At 41.8% G+C, this 15,665-nt stretch overlaps 1 pseudogene; it reads right to left on the bottom strand.

Annotated features, from left to right (window-relative positions):
- Positions 1 to 8,332: 8,332 nt before the first annotated feature.
- LOC116545819 lies at positions 8,333 to 9,943 on the bottom strand (annotated as a pseudogene).
- Between the last annotated feature and the right edge of the window lie 5,722 nt (positions 9,944 to 15,665).

Below are 15,665 nucleotides of genomic sequence, written 5' to 3'. Positions count from 1 at the left end.
GTATGTGTGTTTGTTTTCAGTTTTCTGAGACAGGATCTCACTCTATCATTCAGGCTGGAGTGCAGAGGCACAAACACGGCTTACAACAGCCTCAACCTTCTGAGCTCGAGGAATTCCCCCCAGCCTCATCCTCCAAAGCAGCTGGGACCACTAGCACACACCATCGCACCTGACTAAATTTTTCTTTTTTAGAGATGGGGTCTACTTCTGCGCTCAAGCAATCCTCCCATCTCAACCTCCCAAAGAGCAGGGAGGCATGAGCCACTGCACATGCCTCATAGGCCTTGTTAAGGAAAACAATGGACTTATCAGCTATTGTCTGTGTGAAGACAGTCATAACCTCTTTCCCGATGCTAGCATACCTGACAGTGAGCCCATCACTCTCAGATCCCCATCCCTGAAAGGCATCACTTGTAATAGCAATGAGAACCATTGTGTGAAGCTCCAGAGAACTTGAACAAAAGGGTAAAAACTACAAAAAAAACAGAAACTTATAATAGCCAGTGCTATTCAATTGGAAGCAACAATGAATTTTCCATGAATAACTGTTCTGCCACTCTCTAGAAAGAATAGTTGGACAGCTTAAACTTAATTTGTATTCACGGTAAACCTTAATCGATGTTCACTTTTCCTCCCAGTGGACATTAGTTGAGTCGTCAATAAAAGAGCACACAAGCCCAAATTGGTGTTATTTCTGAGAGTTTTCACTAAAAACTTTTCTTTGTCATTCTTTTTTCTTCTACACTTACCCCACCATGAGCCAAATCTTGTGAAGATTTCTCTCTACTAGACAAATTATACTCATCAAATAATAATTGTTTAACTTTATATTTGAGTTGTACAAACCAAACAGTGCTGTGATTTAACTAGATATTTCTGAATATTGAAAACAGCTGGAAGTCGACTATTTGGGGACTCAAGATTGGAAACATCCAGAGAAAATAATCTCCAAGGCCTCCTGCAGCAAAGAGGGTCTGTGACTTTAGAGATTAGAAAGACAAAAAACAAAGAGTGATGGTTTCCTTGAAAAATTTTGAAGACATGCTCTGAGTAGAGAAAGCAAAGGTAGACAGAAATCTCGGGGAGAAGAAAAAGCCTTTGAAAGGGAAGTAGTTGAAAACAGTCTGGAAATGAAGAGACACACAGAATCAGGTGGGTGAAGCTTGGGATGCATGTACAGGTCTGGGTGAGAAACAGACTTTGATTATGGACATGTGTTTTAGCATGCTCAGACTGCTTTCCTCTTCTGTGTGTTAGACGAATAACCCTCCGCTTTAAAGCACTGTTGCAACAAGTAAGTGAAATATTTTATGTAAAGCCACAAGCTATGCTTTGCACACAGTAGGTTTGCAAAGAATAGTAGTAATCATAAGAATGACAATGATGCTTTAATCAAGACGTTCAGATACCAGAAGCACTTTAATTTATTTACTGTGCAAAAAGATGCAAGTCTTTACTGCTCTGGTGACAGTTAGATGACTTTAGAAGCAGCCTAGGGATAGTGTGTCATTGTCATTGTAGATAATAAAAGCAGAATTGAGAGGAGAATTAATGAGGAAAGCAGACAAATCCAAAATGCTAGGCCATCATCCGTCTGGACTGCATCAATGCGGGGAATAAAGGGATGACGTAAGTGTTTATTTCTAACTCTCTCTCTCAGAATGCTGAGTGTTTTCAGTCTGGCTTTTGCTTTTAGAGCTCCCAACACACCTGGACTCCAAACAGCATTTTTAAAAAACCTGTTGTTGGCCTGGATTCCTAAAGCAACTGTGTGTATGAAATAATGTTTTTGGTACACGGGTAGGAAGGTGATAGTGATATTCACTCCAAGAAGTAAGAAATTGTACCACAAAGAGTTAAACTAGAAAATTAGTATAGTTAGAATGAGATATGCAAAGTCACCTCCCAGAAAAAGAGGGGGCCCCAGGCCAGCAGGATGAAGGCTAACCTCAATGAAGACATTAAGGTATCTAGAAAAAAAAAAAAACCTTGGCCCGAAGGAAGCTGACCAGCATGAAAATATAAAAAAGAGAACCACACAACTGCTGGGTACGGTGTGATCCAAGCCCTCTCCAAGGTCATGCAAATGATCAAATACTCTGGAATCTGTACAAGCTGCCTATCACCTTGATGACAACTCCCCGCCACCACTCCTCACATGACCCATGAAACCGTATGTGATTAAGCCCCAACAGTTTTATCGCCCACCTCTCTCCAACTCATGCAATTCCACTCTAGTCCTGGCCTCCTTTCCATTTTTACAATGACTAGTCTCTTGGCCTGGGATTCTCTTTTCCCAAATTTTGAATGACTCCTTCCCTTATTTCGTTGTTTAAATTTAATTCAGTCTTCCCTAACCACCTTATCTAAAATCCATCCAACAGAGAGTCAGAGCCAGGCAATGTGTTTGCACCTTGTGAAACAGCTGGACATTTTTCTGAGATCTATGAAAAAAATCACACACACACACACACACACACACACACACACACACACGCACGCAAAAGCCAACAAATACCATGCCAGAAAAAGCTGGTTTAAAAAGCTGAAAGAGAGGTACACTCTGCACAACATAAAGCTGGTGAAATATTTGGTCTCGGCAGATTGCAATGCTGCAGTAATATTTCCTGAACAAGGAAGAAAGCCATCCAGGAGAAGCTTATTTATTGGAGCAGGGTTTCATAGCCATGAATCTGGCTTGTAAAGCAAGTGAATACTTTTAGAATACTTATCTATTCTGTCTTTTAAGCGTATTTGGTAAAATTTTTAAGTTGTTTTTCCCCTGACCCTTTCTATTCTGAGACTTTGATCTTACCAATTGAGGTTTATGAAATCATAGATCTTTAAGGAAGGAAAGCAATAACACTGTTTAATTCTCATTTGGCAAAAGCATCCCAAATGGAAGATGGAGACATCAGACTGTCCCATGATGTCACTATACTCCCAAATCCAATAAACAGCCATTGCTCTGATTTTATTCCCACCAGGCAAGGTTCTGATTATAATTTGGCTAGGAAAAAAAAAGAACTAGAAATATGAACCTGAACTTTCTGTCTCCCTGTGTCAATTGCATGTCTTGCTGTTCACCGATACATAGCACGAATGACTATTAACTTGAGCTTTCCTGTATGTGTGTGTCTTTAGTACTGCAGCAAGAGGCTTCCTTGAGGGACTTCATGGAACTGGGAGGGAAAAGTGTCTAGGTCTTTTTTTAAAACTTTTGTTTTAAGTTCAGGAATACAAGTACAGATTTGTTACATAGGTAAAGTAAACTTGTGTCATGGGACTTAGTTGTACAGATTATTTCATTACCCAGGTATTAAGCCTAGTATCCATTAGTTATTTTTCCAGATCCTCTCTCTCCTCCCACCTCCCCACCCTTCAATAGGCCCCAGTGTATGTTGTTCCCCCCTATGTGTCCATCATTGTGTTCTATGTGAACACAGAACAGCTACATATTCTCATCATTTAGCTCTCACTTATAAGTGAGAACATGTGGTATTTGGTTTTCTGTTCCTCTGTTAGTTTGCTAAGGATCAAGGCCTCTAGCACCATCCATGTCCCTGAAAAAGACATGATCTCATTTTTTATGCATACATAGTATTCCATGGTGTCTACGTACCACCTTTTCTTTATTCAGTATGTCATTGACGGACATTTAGCTTAATTCCATCCATGTCTTTGTTATTGTGAACAGTGCTGTATCTGTAAGGAACTTAAACAAATTTATGAGAAACAAAAACAACTCCATAAAAAATGGGCAAAACCCTCCAGAATGAAAAGAGAGAACAAGATAAGGGCTTTTAGGTTACCAACTTCTAGGCCCTTCGTAATAACTATCTGGTGCTAACGTGGGAGAAACGTGAAGCATGTAGTGTGTGTGTGTGTGTGTGTGTGTGTGTGTGTGTGTTGCTGTTCCAGAATTTTCTTTGTTAAGCCAGAAGTGAGGGAATATATGCGGTTGGGTTTCTAGAGGATCTCTTGTGACCCAGTGAAAGAAAAGGGCAGTCCCTGTGCCAGCATGGTGCCTTTAGAGGAGTGAGATTTTGGAGAATGGCCCTCTGAGAGCCAGAGGCTTAGGAGCCAAAGTCCAGGACACATGTGGCCAAACTTGGCATAGGGTTACAAAGCTATCCTTCTTTAAAGAACCATAAGAGTCTGAACAGGGAACTGGATAAGAAAAAGCAACCAGAGGGAGAAGCTGTAGTCAATTCTAATAATTTAAAGATCAAAAATGGTTGGTGACATAAGCATCATGAGAATTTAGAGACCTTTACACCTGCTACAAAAGAACTGAAATCTCATGTACCCTTCACTGACCTCACTCAGCATGCAGACAAACCAGGATCTGATTCTGCCCGGTGCAAGACCAACACCGCGAGGTCATTTTGCTAACTGCTGCCCAGCCTCTGGGAATAACACTCAACCACTCTGAAGTCTCTTCTTTGAAACTTCAAACGAACTAAAGACCGGGGCCAGTCTTAGAACTTACACAAATAAATACAGTTTCTAGGAGTATCTTCCAAAATGTGCTCCTTATTTCCTCTGAACATGTTTTTGTTAAGGAAAAAAAAAATCTAATGCAAAAAAACACAAAACAAACAAAACAACTGTGAGGCAGGTGTTATTGACCTCACTTTTTAAGTGAGCAAAGTAAGGCTCAGAACATTTAAGGAAAGCATCCACCACCACTTGGCCAGTGGACAACAGATCTGAAACTGAAACCTGAGTCCCTGAGTCTAAAGCTGTTTCAACAAGACCCAGTCACTTTGCAGTCATAAAAGAATTTGACAATTATACAAAGACATACCCCATTGACTACTTCAAGTAAACACCCACTATGTGCAAGAAATCATTTTAGGTCCTGGTGATTGAGGTTCCAGTCCTGAAGAATATAGTTGTTTGTAGGTGGGGAAGAGCATCTGCTCAAGAGTTTCTCATGAAGGTCCTTATAGGTTCTTCTAGGAGAGTGGGAAATGCAGGAGGTGGAGGAAGCCTTCATCAAGAGAAGAACGTCTCTGCATTCCAAGCACAAACATTCAAAGCAGAGAGAGAGAAAAAAGGACGTAGAGGTTTGAACAGGCTGTGGCAAGGACAAAGAAAAGGAAACTGCTTATTCCACTTCAAGAAGAAATGGAATTCTTATGGGAGGAATGGGTAAAAGAAAATTATGTACATTTTAGAAATAAAAACAGAATGTTGAGTTCTTGAGACTTCCAGGAACATCCGAATCTAACGGCCAATAACCAAACCCTAAGAATGCTAAAATTCTAGAGCCCTGGTTGTTTCCTCACTGTTGCTACTTTCACTATTTTCATTGCTTTAAAACTCTTATTTCAAAAAAGATCTTGCAGGTTCAGTCTCTGCAGCAAAAACACAGGGAGCTGAATAGACTTTTAACTGGTGTGCAAAGAAAGCAAACTGGTGTGTGGCAGCCATTTTGAAGATTAGGAAGAAACAGAATCTCTGGCTGGTGACAAGAAACCACAGTGAGCACAGGAAGCAGATTTGCCTTGAGAGGGAGCCCTGAGGAGGAACAGGAGATAGGCCCAGGGGCTCCTGGGTAATAAAAATGACTCCTGCCAAGTCCACCTCCTAGGGTTCAAAGGAGATGCACGAGTGGGATCACGACCCGGTTAGTTCTGATGATGATCTTTCCTAGGCTTTGGACCGGAGACTAGGGAATCCTGCCATTAAACTCTTACCTCTGAATGCTCCTGCTTTGCTTTGTAATCCAACATTCCTAAAGCCTTTCATCTGCGTTTCTGGACTCAGACTATTGCTGCAGCAGAGCCTCGCTGGCTGTTTAATGATAGTCTAATGAGGTCTCAGAGTGTCCTGGAGGAACGCTTCTGGCCAGCCGCTTTCCCTTTAAGAAGGGGGCCTTTGAATCTAGGTCTGCATTAAGTATGAATCAAGCTTTCCGTCTGTGTCTGGTGCACACATGAGTGAAATCCACCTCTGTATCACTGGTTCCTGGAGGGGATTTTCTTTCTGTATTACACCTGCAGAACGCCATCCTCTTTTCTCTGGCAAGCCTGGATACATGATTAATATTTTAAGCCTCCCAGGTTCCGCTTTCCCTAGTTTCAAAAGTGCCTGAATATTGGACTTTTAAAAAATGTATTTATCTCCCCATCCAGGCTGCTGAGGAGAAACTGCACGTAGAAGGCACAGCCACGGGGGCCTAAACAAATCTGGGCAAATCTTTAAATTGCTTCTGCAGTCATTGGGGTTTTCTTTCATTAGCATCTCAGATGCTACTTCTCTCCTGCTGACCTTCATTTTGGAGCGGAAGGGAGAACAGTTTCAAGACAGCATTATATCTTTTCCTTGGGAAACAGACTTGAACTGTATGGCCAGTGTTAGCTCACTTCAGAGAGAAATGTGTCTGGCTTCCCGTCTTCTCCAGGCACTACCATCTTTTCAGCTTCTGTCCAGAAAGACTCCTGATTTTTCTCTTCTGAGCTCCGTCCTTCTGCCTAGGAGGCACCGCAGAAACATCCCCCACAAGGCTTCTGGCATTCCCCTCACGGAGGGCTGCAGGCACCTGGTTATCTCCCCATCCGCATTGTCCTTACAGCAAGGTTCCTTTGACCAAGAAGCAGAAAAAGCCTTGGATATGGAGGCAGGAAGGGCTGGTTACACACCCCTGAATCTACAATCAGACTGTTCATGTTTAAATTCAGTTCTGACACTAATTTTTAACTAATTCCAGTCCTAAGAGATTTGGGCAAGTCCCCTAATTACTTTAAGCTTTAATTTCTTTACCTGTAAAACCAGGGATGGTAATAATAGTCACTAAATAATAAAGAGTCAATAAATAATAAATGAGAGTACAAATAGGACTCACATGTTGCAAACATGTATAATATATTACAAAGATCTACTATACGCATTTATTATACAGATGACAGGAGTTTGGGAACCCTTGTCTGCAAAGATACTAAGTTCTCATCTACTTCTAAATCCCTAAGCATGAATCCCTGTAATAGATAAATATTGAACAATCATAAGAATGAGGAGCAGTGTTTACTTTTGTGGTGTTCGTGTCTAGTGAGTCACATAGACCCACAGACAACCACAAGAGAAGCTCCAGTCACTGACTTTTACTTAGCCCAGTAGCCAGGACAATGAAAGGGCTTTCTTCTTTGGGTAAAGCATACTTACTCCTTCTCAGACATGTTTAATGTTTGCAGCCAGCAGATTCCCCTCTATCATACCATGTGTTTCTGCCCCCAAAAGCCTTTGGTGGAACACGACTTCTCCTGATTGGATTGAATCAGAGATCTCTATGTACTGACAATGCATTATGATGTGTTGGAATGGTGAACGCAGATGTGAAGTATGAGGGTGCCTGCCTTCAAAGAACAGGATTGCAGAGCAGAAAAATTATAGGACTTGAGAGTGGAGAACCCAGTGCTAGGCATGGTCCTTCTTGGTTCTATGGATTTGGGCAATACACTTGACTTATTTGCGTGCATGTTTCCACTTGTAAAGATAGAGATAATTCTCTCTACATGTTGACAGTAATGTAGGAAATAAACTCGATGATGTACATGAAAATATTTTTTGGATTATAAATCTTCTTATAATCTTAGTTTCACAGCCTAGCATAAAGAAAAGGCTACATTCTTTTCACAATAGGAAAGTCACGGAATCATCCCAAATGCTGGTCAATGGTAGATTAGATAAATAAAATGTGGTGCAGGTACACCATGGAATACTATGTGGCCATAAAAAAGAATGAGATCATGTCCTTGCAGCAACATGTATGCAGCTGTAGACCATTATCCTTAGCAAACTAACGCAACGTCGGAAAAACAAATACTGCATGTTCTGACCGAAAAGTGAGATAAAAGCAATGAAAATATATGGATACAAAAAGGAGAACAACAGGCCATTGGGCCTACTTGAGGGTGGACGGGGCAGGAGGGAGAGAATTAGAGAAAATACCTATTTGGTACTATGCTTAGTACCTAGATGAGGAAATAATCTGTACAACAAATTTCCGTGACATGAGTTTACCCATACAGCAAACCTGCACATGTACCCCTGAACCAAAAATAAAAGCTAAACGAAATTAAAAAAGAGAACAGGCTACAGAAAATTCATGGAAGGCGTAAGGAAAAGACATGAGAGAGGAAAGGAACAAAGGAAGAAACACGATACACAGATGACATTTTTTAAACTATAAAATAGGAAAATATTTGTCAAGGGTTAAGAGGCTGTAGGAATTCAGAGGAAGAAGAAATTACATAGAAGTAATAGAACTAAGTCTGCATTTTATATATACGTATTTTTGTTTTTGCTTTTTCATTTTTAATGAAAAGAAACAGGTAATTTTGTAAAAGTCAGAAAACACCAGTATCATTGTGATCTAATCCCAGATTTTTCTGTCAGCCAGACCCACTCTAATTGATGAAGGATGCATTTCTGACCCCATTCCAAATACGTGAAATTGGAAGATATGATTGCCTATATAATAATAAAAGCACAATCTAAAGGGTATCATCATACCAGGAACACAGAGTTGTTTCTTCCTGACCTGGAGCAAATATGAAGAGAAAGTCAATATACTTACAAACAACATTTAATAATGTTCACAAGAATAGAGTTTGCCCACAGATGAGAAATTATGCATTGCTTTGTTTCAAAAAGTTACCAAGGTAGTGCTTGAAACATCCAGCAGGTAAGCCACAGGCCTAATAGAGTCTGTTTCTGGAACTGTCTGCTAGCAAATGAGCATGCTCAGTCCAGAAAGCCATTTTTCATGAGAGGAATGGAGAGAGGGAGAGAAAGGCAATATTTACATCCCATTCTGCACAGCTCAGTACAGCCTGTTCATCTTCTTGACCTTTTCATAATGACAGTCATAAGTGGCCTTCTGCTTACCAGGATGCTTGCAGTTAAGAGGGGACCTCTCAGCCTCTGGCTTCTCTAGGTGGCCTACTCTCAAGAGTCTGGTTTTGGGTTCTTCTGTGTTTCTCTATATGGGCACGTTGAGCTCCTCATGATAAAATCTGTTGTGCTACATGTAATTCATAGCCATGTTGGTAGGCATGAAGGATAGTTCACTGCCTTTTTTTCTTATTCTGCTGCTCTGCCAGCAGATGGGCCTTGGCATCCTCTACGGAAATATTTTTTATTCTAGCATTGATGCCGAGGTCTAACTCAGGAATGCCACTCAGCATCTGTTTGGAAAACGTCTCCTTGGTCTTGTCTGCTGAGGAAATGTGGATGTTTTCTGAAAGTTCATAAATTCCTGCATTCCTTGGCTTGACTTTCTGTTCCTCATGTTCCATGATCCCTTTCTTCTTCTTTAGCTTGTCTCAGTGTACTTCATTGTGGCTGCATCCTCATCCCTTCAGCTGGTTTCTGCAGAAAATGATGTCCCCAAGTGAAAGTCTTCCTCTTCACTGATTTTATCTTTGCACTTTTTCTTCAGTGCTTTCATATCCACCATACCAGCTGTCTTCATCTGAAAGGGGTCTTTCACTAGAGTGGTCTCTTCTTGTATCTTCTTTCCCAACAGCAGGGCCATAGCACCCATTGAACCTATTCCTCATATTATGAACCTCTCTGGCCTATTCCAATTTTAATTGAACCTCCTCTGAGTCCTCATCTTCCTCTGACTTTGAGTTATCCTGGTGCCAACAGAAAGTCTTTCTGGTGACCAGCATGGTGGCACCAGCCCCATGGTTCAGCCACAGAGCCACTGTGCCTTGAGGTTTGCATTTTAGTATAAATTTATGATAAAACAACTTCTAGTAGCTCTAAGTGAGGTAGACTGGTGAGGTCGATACTAGAGATAAGAAAAATAGTTTAAAAACAGCTTCAGTAGTCAAAAATAATAAACAGGCAATGTCAGCTAGGATGGACAACATATATTGGAACAAGAATAAGGAAGAACACATTCCAAGAAATGGGGAGGGAGGGAGGTGATACAGTCTGTATATTTATCACTACCCAAATCTCAGGTTGAATTGTAAACCCCAGTGCTGGAGGTGGGGCCTGGTGGGAGATGTTTGGATCACGAGGGCAGGTCTCTCATGGCTTGGTGCTATCTTTGTGATAGTGAGTTCTTGCAAGATCTAGTCATTTAAAAGTGTGTGGCAGCCCCCCTGCCCCTGCAACCTTTGCTTGCTCCTTACCTTTGCCGTGAGACATGTCTGCTCCCCCTTTGCCTTCCACCATGATTGTAAACCTCCTGAAGCCTCCCCAGAAGCCAATCAAATGTCAGCATCATGCTTCCTGTACAGCCTGCAGAACTGTGAGTCAATTAAATCCCTTTTCTTTATTATAAATTACGCAGTCTCAGGTATTTCTTTATAGCAGTGCAAGCACAGCCTAACACAGCAGGTTTTTGAAATAACTTTCAGGTTCCCCACTGGGGCAACTGGCTGGTTGAAGGTATCGTTTGACTGTGGCAGGGAATATTTGAGGAAAAGAAGGAGAAATCTAGCATGGCTGACTCCATTTTGCCTCTAGCCTCACAGCATGGCTGGCATCACTCATTGCTGGGCATAGGGCAAGCTAACCACAGGAGAAATTTAGTTTATAATTTAACTTTGAAGCAAGAATAATAGCAGCACCTCCCTAAAACTGGTCACCTCCTTCTTATGAGGTTACAGCAAGAAGATAGCCCTCTGTGAATCAGAAGGCTGTCCTGAGGGAAATGGACCCTCCCAGGCACTGATTTTGCGCTTACCTTGATCTTGGACTTCTCAGACTTCCAAACCATAATCAATACATTTCTGTTTTTTATAAGCCCCATTCTATGGTAGTTTGTTATAGCAGCCCAAATGAAGTAAAACAAATAGAAATACAATAATGAAAAATAAGCAGAAAGCAGTGACAGGATACGTCCAAGGTGGAGCTTTCCATCAGTGACACTTAAAAGAAACTTAGACCCTAAATATGTGAGTGAATGTGTGCAGAGGTATGGCTGGATACTATAGTTTCTTATTTAAGCAATTATTAAAGCCAGGCACGAGGCTGGGTGTGTTCCTAGATTTGCATTTCTCATTTGCAACTTTCTTTTTCCCTCTTGAATTAAGCAAACCTAACCAAAGAAGTGCCCTCCACTTCCTTTCCTGTGAGCTACAAAGAAGACGTTGCTTTGAATTAGATGATAGATTTTTCTGTTTCTGCCACTCTAGGCACCTCCACACTTTAAGGTGTTTGATGAGTGAGAACATAAGGTTCAAAGATTCTACCACGTAGAGCATGAACTAGTAGAATTTCTTTCCACTAAACTAAAATCCACAGTAACACTGCCTAGTTAGAAATAATATAACAACCTCTCAAATCTGCACAGGGACTGACAGTTTGAAAACTCTTTTTGTAGACTTGATTATATTTAAGACCCACAGCCACCATATGAAACAGTATTTTCTCCAATTCATAGATGAGGAAACTGAGGCTCAGAGGTTATATGACTTTCCAAATATACTACTTAGTGTTGAAACTAATATTTGAAGTCATTGCTCATCTATCTCTGGGTTCACTTTCTACCACTGTTATCTCAGGGCTCCTGAAATAGCCTTGGGCCAATTTATAACACTGCGTCTGTCCGAAATTGCTAGCATTGCCTCTCAGTCAGCCATAACATGCTGCCTATGTTTACTGTAGTTTCCCCAGCCTACGGGTGAAAAAAGACATCACTGTTTTTCTGGCTCACTCGTCATGCTGAAAGATAAGATTTGACTAAAAGTGTATCCCCTACCCTCTGGGCAGTCTCAAGAAGGTTTCTAATGTTGACTTGCTCAGGCTGCCCCTACACAATGCCTCTGCTGTCCTTGAAGATCGCTTGGACACTCTCCCATGCCCATGGCTGGCTCCCTCCATCTGCCCCTTCTCCTGTTGGCTCAGAGAATAAAACTGCTGCTAAAGGCCCTGGTATTGGTACTTGTACTATTTCTGTTAAGCATCTTATTCCATGCCCACCTCAGGCACCATGGTGTCAATGTAAGTTACCCTGGAGTGGGGGAAATTCTGCTACTTTTTATGTCACTTCATTTAGGCCTCCCATAAGCATCCTGACATGGTCTTACTCTGAGCATCTCTGTGTTACATATGAAGAAGCAGATGTAATCACCCAACAGGTTCTTCTTGACTACTGCACGGACAAAATCAATTCACTGTGACCGTTGCATTGCAGTAAAGAAAGGGTTTAATTAATGTGAGGCCAGCCACATGGAACAACCAGAGTTATAATTCAAATCAGTCTCCCTGAAGGCTCAGAGGTTAGGGTTTTTCAAGGACAGTTTGGTGGGCAGGGGAGTAGGGGATGGGTGCTGCTGATTGGTTGGGGGTGCAGTCACAGAGGTGTGGGAAACAGTCCTCCTGTACTGAGTCTGATTCTGGGTTGAAGAACCACAAGATAAGTTCAACCATGAGTCACAAATCTAGGTGGGGTCAGCAGTTGCCATAATGCAAAAGTCTGAAAATATCTCAAAGATCAATCTTAGGTTCCTTAAAAGCGATGCTATCTATAGTAACAATTGAAGAAGTCACAATTCTTGTGACCTGTGGCCACATAACTCTGGTCAGTAAGGGATTATGGAAATTATGACTACATTTGAGCAGGATTCAAGCTCCTCCCATTATCTTGTCTAGTGACCTTCTGTTAATCTTACAGAGGTGGTTTCCGTCCCCCAAAGAAGGAGGGGATCAGTTTTAGGGAGGTGCTGCTATTATTCTTGCTTCAAAGTTAAATTATAAGCTAAATTTCTCCTGTGGTTAGCTTGTCCTATGCCCAGCAATGAGTGACGCCAGCCACGCTGTAAGGCTAGAGGCAAAATGGAGTCAGCCATGCTAGATTTCTCCCACGATCGAGATCTTTGTAAAGGCAGTTTCACAGAGACTCAAAGAAGTAAAGCCATTTGTTCCAATCCAAATAAGTAGTAAATGGGGGATTTAAACCCAGGCATGTCCGATCAGCGAGTCCATGTGCTTAACCTCAATACTCCATGGGGTATTGTGATTTATAAAGAGGTACAGAGCTCCTGGTACAGAGCTCTTAAAACCCTTGGAGTTTCCTAAGTGAGCTGAGCAGTAAAAGTGAGAGGAGAGTCCATTGTTATTCGTTACAAACTCCTTTCACCCACACCTGAGCTTTTGTGAATGAGATGACTGCTGGCTTTCCGGAAGACTACAGGATGGGGTCTGGTTACCAGGGGAACCAGCCACATGATTACAGGGTTGCAACTTCCAGCCCCACCCTCTGACCTCTGGAGAGGGAAGATAGGCTGAAGCTTGAATTGACTGCTAATAGGCAATGACTTAATCAATCAAGCCTATGTAATGCAGCCCACAAGAAAGAGACAAAAGAAAGAGGTTCACAGAACTTCCATTTAGTGACCACGTGGAGGCCCAGGAGGGTGGCCTTGCTCTGAGAGGGCAGAGAAACTCCACACAACTTCCCTATCCCTTGCCCTGCACATCTCCTCCATTTGGCTGATCCTGAGTTATAGTTCTTGGTAATAAACTGGTAATCCAATACCTTGTGTTTTCATGAGTTCTGTGAGCTCTTCTAGCACATGATCGAACACGAGGAGTGTGTCCTGGGAACCTCTGATTGGGAGCTCTGGGGGTCAATAGAAACCTTCCCCTTTGCTCTTTGAAGTTTCACTGAAAGTCAACTGATAGTAAATCAAAAATAAAATTCTAAGCCCCCCAAATGAACAGACTCCCTATTGGCCAAAGGGACTCAAAGAAACATTAAAAAATTGAGTTCCTGGCCGTAAAGGGAAAGGAGGTGGGCATGTCTCATTGTACCTCTTCCTTTTTGGAGTTTAGACACAACAACTGACCAGCACTGATGTTAAAACAGAGATCAAAAGGCTGACAAAAAGACTCTTTGTGACAATAAGATACCAAATTATAAACAAGACCTAAGGCCACACAAGGCAAGGGTTAAGTCACACCCACAGGCCATCAACCTTGCTACATAAGTCCTTATCTTAACACATTCCTTTCTGCTGACTCCAAGTTTTAGACAGAGGCTTACTCCTTTAACCAATTGCAAATCAAAGGACCTCTGACTTATAAGGCGTAAGCCCCATTTCAAGATATCCCATCTTCTTGGGTGAACCAGTATATATCCTGTACATATTGATTTATGTATTTTCCTATGACTCTCACCTCCCTAAAATGTATAAGACCACACTGTAATCCAGCAGCCTTGGGCACACTTTCTCAGTACTCCCTGAGCCTGAGCACCGGCTTCCCAGGCTTGCGGTCATTCTTACTGTCTCGGAATTAACATTTAAAAATTTTTTACAGAATTTGTGTTTTCCATTAACATGGCAAAGGCAGATTAATAGGAGAAATGGCATACAAACTTATTAACATTCTGTAACAGTGCGTAACCCCCCAATGGGCTAGAGAGGCATATCTACCATTTCTAGATTACAGAAAGAATGGAGGATTGGAGCACCACCAAGAACAGGTTATGGTGGTAAACTGAGTAATCATGACAATATAGGTTATGGGTGGGAGAAAAGAGAGGCCTGGCTAGCAGAGGGGTCTTGTTATGTAGATGAAACCTCAGAGGTAGCAACCCTCAAAGAGAGTAAATGGAAAATGTTTCCTAGGGACTTTTAAATGTGTCAGACTTTTGGTTAATCTTTTCTAGACCTGGAAAAGGGAGGACCTCAAAGAAAGCCTGGCAGCATTGATGCAGTTATTCTCTCCAGATGCTCCCCCACGACAGACAGCTTTTTCCGAGATTCTTCAGTTTGCAGACACTCTGAACAGCCTTCTGAAAATACGTCAAAGCGGTATATTTTGGGGTGCAGTATTTTAGTTCCATTCATAGTCAAGTTAAACAGAAGCTGTGGATAACCCGGGGCTCCACCACTAGAGACTGGCATATGAAATGGGGTGCAGTCTTGCAAAGCTTAACTGTTTTGGTAGAATCTGACGCTATCTAGAGACAGCATCAGAACCGACTTAAATTAGGACACAGTTGGTGCCCTTTGAGAAGAAGAGAATTCCTTAGTGTGAGGGAGAAAGAACCTACACATTTTGGTGACCTGAAGTAAAGTGTAGTGAGTAAAGAAAAGAAACAGGGTTTGTTTACTTTTTAACTCCCCTATTCCCCTGAGGGAAAGCACTCAGCTCCAGGGAAGGGACACAGGCACACAAGCTTTGTCCAAGCAACAGCCTCTCTGCTGCTTAACACAGTGCATCACTCAGACGTGTCTCTTGATCACCCTCACAGGCTCATGTCAAAATGCCCGAGATCAAGAGGTTGCAGATAAACAAGTGAAGAAAAGAAGCAAACAGTGCTCAGTCATCAAAACATGAGAGAGCTGTCTCTCTCTCTCACACACACACACACAGTCACACACACACACACACACACACACAGTGTCTATGGGACATTTGGAGTGTAAGACAATGGCATTTTAATAACCTGCTCAACCCTACCTAACCAATCTGAGAAGACCAGCATATCTTCAGCCCCCAGCACAGCATGTGACGCATGTGGCGCAGAGTGGGCACTCAAAATACTATTTTCGGTGAATAAATAGAAGGCTGGAGTATCCGGATATTAATGCCCTATTATTGAAGCTTTTGAACTAATTGTTAATCACTCATTTTCTAAAAAGGAGCAGTAAGTTTTAAAGATGAGAACCAAGTTTAATATATGCCTG

The sequence above is a fragment of the Sapajus apella genome, unplaced genomic scaffold (assembly GCF_009761245.1).
Source record: "Sapajus apella isolate SASKATOON/1434 unplaced genomic scaffold, GSC_monkey_1.0 scaffold5, whole genome shotgun sequence".
Lineage (NCBI taxonomy): Eukaryota > Metazoa > Chordata > Mammalia > Primates > Cebidae > Sapajus > Sapajus apella.
This window is presented reverse-complemented; position numbering and strand designations above follow the sequence as displayed.